At 46.3% G+C, this 5,822-nt stretch overlaps 1 long non-coding RNA gene across 1 annotated transcript; it reads left to right on the top strand.

Moving 5' to 3' along the window:
- The first annotated feature begins 362 nt into the window (after positions 1–362).
- On the top strand, positions 363–5,300 carry LOC123478416 (uncharacterized). Its single transcript, XR_006653618.3, has 3 exons — positions 363–460; positions 4,566–4,655; positions 5,233–5,300. It is a non-coding gene; the product is annotated as an uncharacterized lncRNA (long non-coding RNA).
- Positions 5,301–5,822: the final 522 nt, after the last annotated feature.

Genomic DNA, 5,822 nt, shown 5'->3' with positions numbered 1-5,822 from the left:
GAGTGCGTATGAGCAGTCAGGAGGAGCTGGGCAGCTGCGGTTGGGCAGCAAGGGGTGAGTGGGCCAAGTCTGAAGGCATGAATTCTGTTCTTTTCCAAACTCCCGTGGAAGTAGCCTCTCTACCACATCTTGTTATAGACCAACCTGCCCTCCCTCCTTGGCAGTCAGCGAGCCAAGGTGCCTTCTCCAGGCTTGTGGGAGAGAACGTGACATAGCACTTATTGATGAGAACCATCAGTCAATCCCCACGGCTGTACTGATGGGAACAGCCTGGCGTGGGCTTTTAAATACAAGTGGACAAACACTTAGGGGCTCATTAAGTCATACATTTGCTGCAGGATTCTTCTAGAACAACAGTCTATCTGGAACTTATACCCAAGACGGAGAATGGAATTCTGACCCACCTCTGGGAAGGTGACTCGGTGGCTGGGACCTAGGAATGCCTACGGCTGTGTTGGAGGTGTGTTCTTTTTGTTCCCAAGGGCTGGCTGGTCAGACGCTTTCTCCAGCTTGTAAGGGTGTGTCTTGAGTCCAGACTTTTCGCCACAACTTCAGAGCATCTGCACTTTAGCCACATATTGGATGTTCCCCAGCTGCGGGTAGCTGACAGCTTAGAAGAGACTGCTCTAACTGGAGACTGCCGTCCTCTCTAAGGCTTGAGTGTAGGTATGGAAATGTAGCAGTCCTTGTAGAAAACTTGGAAAATCCAGAAAATATAATGAAAACAACCAGCTGTAAGCATTGGTTGCATTTCTCTGTGGACATATTTAAGCTTAGGTACCTCCATGAGTGTGAGGAGGAAAAATTACATGTGTGAAAAAAGAAAAGTCATTTCAACCCTAATTCCAAACCTCTCTGTGCCCCAGTGTTGGGTGTTACAGTGCCCCTAGAATGTTCTCGTGGAGTGCAGCTTAGAATTTCTTCTCTGCTGTTAGCCAGATTTTCCAGAAAACTGTGCTGTGACGATTGGCTTGTTAGGAGCCTGGGACCTTGCCCTGTTTCTTCCTCATCCACTCATGCTATTCCTGGAGCTCTTGAGAACTTGTGTCCCCTGGTCTCTTAAAAGCTTCTGGGCCATGTTCTGTGGGACCAGAGAGGATCAACAGATGTGAGTGCGCAATGCTTTCCTGGGGAGAAGCAAGTCAGCATCGTCTGAGGATGCAGATTCTGGCTCTTAGGAGCTTTGTGGCCTCAGATTAGTGGTTTTTGTAGTGTCGCTTTTGTTTATTTTTCTCAATATCAGGCCATATGTTGTTGCTTCATATTCTTTTTTTTTCAGTATTTTTTATTGATCATGCTATTAGTTTTCCCAATTTTTCCCTCTTTATCCCCCCACCACCTTGCTCCCCCAACTCTCCAGCATTCTCCCCCCCCCTAGTTCATGTCCATGGGTTGTACATATAAGTTCTTTGAGTCCTCTGTTTCCTATACTATTTTTAATCTTTCCCCATCTATTTTATGCCTACTAATTATGCTTCCTCTTCCCTGTACCTTCCTCCCCTATTCCTCCCTCCCCCTCCCCACTGAACTCCCTCTGTGTGATGTCCATTTCTCTGATTCTGTTCCTGTTCTGGTTGTTTGCTTAGTTTTTGTTTACATTGTTTTTCTTTTCTTTTAGGTTCATTTGTTAATAGTTGTGAGTTTGTTGTCATTTTATTGTTCATATTTTTGATCTTCTTTTTCTTAGATAAATCCCTTTAACATTTCATATAATAAGGGCTTGGTGATGATGAACTCCTTTAACTTGACCTTATCTGGGAAGCACTTTATCTGCCCTTTCATTCTAAATGAAAGCTTTGCTGGATACAGTAATCTTGGATGTAGGTCCTTGCCTTTCATGACTGAATACTTCTTGCCAGCCCCTTCTTGCCTGTAAGGTCTCTTTGGAGAAATCAGCTGACAGTCTTATGGGAACTCCTTTGTAGGTAACTGTGTCTTTTTCTCTTTCTGCTTCTAAGATTCTCTCCTTCTGTGTAATCTTGGGTAATGTAATTATGATGTGCCTTGGTGTGTTCCTCTTTGGGTCCAACTTCTTTGGGACTCTCTGAGCTTCCTGGACTTCCTGGAAGCTATTTCCTTCACCAGATTGGGGAATTTTTCCTTCATTATTTGTTCAAATAAGTTTTCAATTTCTTGAGGTTGCTCTTCTCCTTCTGGCACCCCTATAATTCGGATATTGGAAAGTCTCAGGTTGTCCCAGAGAATCCTCAGCCTCTCTTTACTTTTTTTGATTCTTGTTTTTTTGTTCTGATCCAGTTGGATGTTGATTTCTTCTTTTTGTTCCAAATCATTGCTTTGAATCCTGGTTTCCTTCTTGTCACTGTTAATTCCCTGAATATTTTGCTTTATTTCATTTTGGGTATCTTTCATTTGTTCTTTCATTTTTAGACCAAGCTCAATCAGTTCTGTGAGCATTTTGATGACCAGGGCTTTAAATTCTCCATCAGACAGGTTGGCAATCTCCTCATCACTTAGTTCTGAGGTTTTGCTGTGTTCTTTCATTTGGGCCATATTTCTTTATCTTGGTGCACTTGATAAGTTGTAAGGGACGGGGTCTTAGGTATTCATCCAGGCAGGGCAACCCTCTTTGCTGTGCTGCCTGTAGGGGAAGGGCCAGAGAGGGAACAATGCAGCTTGCCTGCTTGTCTCTAGTGCACATTCCAACAGACTCTGGTGTCAGACTGGAAGTATCTCCCACCGTGGCAACCCCAGTCTTAGCCCAGAGCCAGCTCTGAGTCTCAGTTTTCCCCTTAAGTCAGTCCCTCCCGCACAGCTCTGCGGAGCCGGGGAGTCTGCCCCACCCCTCAGCCGCCTTGCCATGGTTATTCTGAGTCAGCCCTCGTGATCCACCTTACCAGTCTGGTTGATTTTTTCTTTAATTCCTGGGTTGTCGGAGTTCCATGCAGTTTGATTTTCTGGCACTTTTGGTTGTTTATTGATTTTAGATTGGTTGCTATGCTCCTTTTGGTTGTGCGAGGAAGCGAAGGATTTCTACCTACGCCTCCATCTTGGCTGGAACTCCGCTTCATATTCTTGAAAATTCGTGTCTATAAGAAGTTGGAAGCATCATGGGGGATGTATTGTCCTTGGACATACCTAACACATGTCCCTGTGTGCAGATTGATGGTGACAGCTGAAGTGCATTTTGAGCTTAAAAATTAACTAACCGTAGGGCTCTGAGTTTTGAGGTTCTGACCTAGAACCATGGCAGTACTCCACATTGCTCTAGTGGATGCAAGAAATTTGGTAGAGTGTCACTCACCCCACCGTGAGGAGGTGGACAGGCCACTTTTACCCAGTGTCCAGCTCAAGGCTGTCAGGCAGGAGGAAATTCCCCCTTGTTTGCAGGAGTTAGCCTCCTACTCTAGTCAGGGGGAGCCCACATTTAGAGTTTGGAGTTGGAGAAAACATGTCTCAGCTCTTGCAGCCAGGCAGCAGGGGCTCCCTCTTACTGGTGGGAGATCAGCCCCCTTCTGCTTGGGCCTCCACCTGATTGGATGAGGCCCCCACACTGGGGAGAGCAGTCAGCTTTGCCTATGTAAAGGTCAGCCTCAGCCAGAAACACCCTCACAGACACATCCGAATAATGTTTGACCAATGTCTGGGCTGCCTGTGGTCCAGTCCAGTTGGTGCGTGAAGTTAACCAGCACAATCTACCTGCACAGAGACCCTGGGCCCTACACCTGGCAGTCAGGGTCTTGTGTAAGTTGGTTGCCATTAATTCATTGACTTATTCACCCAATAAGTGCACGTGCAAAGGCAGAGGAAACTGAAGAGAAGGACATTTTCCCGAATGTTTACTGCAGCTCATCATCGCTGTGGTGGAACTTCAGGTTGGCACTAGGTTTCCTTCTCTCCAGTTGTCTTCAATGAATATGTGTGCATTGCTTTGGAAATAAGGTGGGGGAGTGTGGCGTTTTTTAAAAAGAGAGATGACTCAACTTAATTCTTAATACCCAGTCTTGTGACATTGTGGACTCTGCCCCACCTCTTAAGGAATCCAAGCTTCCTTAAGGGGTCAGGGGTCAGCTCCCCTCACCCCTGGCCCCCACTTTAGATTTGGAAATTCTCTCTAAAAGTCTTTCTTGGACGCAGGTTTAACTGCTTTTTTCCTATTTAAAAAATTAAAATTTTCAGGTTTATTGAGGTATCATCGACAGAAATATAAGATTTATAAAGCACACTTCATGGTCCCACCATCTACTTAATTAATGTACCTGTCGTCGCACATTCAAGTTCTATTCTCAGTAAACTTCAGTGACCAATAGACTGATATTAACTTTAGTCACATTGTTTTTCACTAGATAACTACTTTCTAATTAACAAGCACTTGGTGGTGGGGCCATGCTTGTGCCGTTGTGACAGATCAGGGACATCTCGATGTCTGTTGGCCCTGAGGTCCTCCGTGGGCCTGGAGTGTGGAGATGTGGGTGGTCACTGTGGACAGCTGAGGGTGAGGAACCTCTGCCTCCGTGCCTCACATACCCTCACATGGCTTGTTCATTGTTGGTTGGGCGTACCTGACTCCCCGCGACCCTCATGTGGATGACCCAATGCGACTCAAGCCCTTGTTAAGAATTTACCTGACGGAGAGGAAATCACCCACGGTGGAGTGCATGTACGGCCACAGATGGCTCCACAATGGACATATCCAGGTGAGTGTGTGCTCGGGCTCCCTTAGACATGGCAGCCACATGCAGGCAAGGGGCGAGGTCTCCTCTGGTCTTCCCCGTCCTGGTGCCAACTGAGTTTGCAGTTGTGTCCGTAGCTATAAGCCTGTGTCCATACAGAGCAGGGGGAACAGGGCTCTACTGCCACCCCTTCTGTGTGTTATTTATGCTATGGTGCTGTGATGTAACTCCCCAAAGAATCACTAGTTGGAACTCTCCAACTGGTTCTGCATCCAGTTAAAATCATTTGGTTTTTCCAACCACCCCGTTCCTCACTGTTCTTTTGTCAAAACCTCTAAGACTACAAAACAATGGCCCCTCTTTCCTGCTCTAAGAATCCCCTTGGAAAAGCACAAACACCTGTCTCTTGGATGCTCTGCTCTTCTGAGAAGGAAGTGCATGCTCAGGGTGGTTCTGAGCTCCCTTCTCTGGACTGGTCACAATTTGTATGCATCCTGGGCTTCTGTAGATGAGCCGGGTGCATCAGGGAGGAGGGGCTCATTGTCTGATGGAGATGCCATGACTGATTTGTTCCCTCACTGCTTTGTCATGGATGCTCAAGATTGTGAAGAAGGACAAGTTCTCCACCAAGTGTAACCAGACGGACCACCACAGGATGTCTGGTGGGAGGCAAGAGGTGAGCCCGTACCCCTTCTGTGCACAAGGAGCAGACAAGAGGTTAAATGGTTTGACATCATCAGCATGCCATCAACGTGAGGGCCCTCTCCCATGGTTCATGCTCATGTTGTTGGCACAGAAAGTGTATCTGACCCTTTTGTCAGCAATGGCCTCATATGGATGTGTGTACACAAGCATAGGTTTTTGTTTTCCTGCCAACCCTCAGAATGTGACCAAAAGGAAATAGTTTTTAATAGGTGGTTCTCCTTTACCACTTTGTCGAGGGTGTCCATGGGCTGTGCAGGTTTCTTCTTGAAAGTGAGTTGTAGGGAGACCAGAGGGCTGTTCTCCCCACAGGTGGTGATGGAGATTTTCAGACCAGGCAGCATAGTGGATAAACATGTGTGTCAGCTACATCCAGGAGTTTCTCTGTGCTTCCTTTTATTTGCACGATGTTTTACCTTGTCTTTGAGTTGCAGTTTTCTGAGGATCTATGTCATATTGCCATTGAAAAATATTTTCATTTCTTAAGAA

Source organism: Desmodus rotundus, chromosome 12 (genome assembly GCF_022682495.2).
Source record: "Desmodus rotundus isolate HL8 chromosome 12, HLdesRot8A.1, whole genome shotgun sequence".
NCBI classification, from domain to species: Eukaryota; Metazoa; Chordata; class Mammalia; order Chiroptera; family Phyllostomidae; genus Desmodus; species Desmodus rotundus.
Note: the sequence above shows the minus strand (reverse complement) of the source record. Positions and strands in the feature narration are given on the sequence as shown.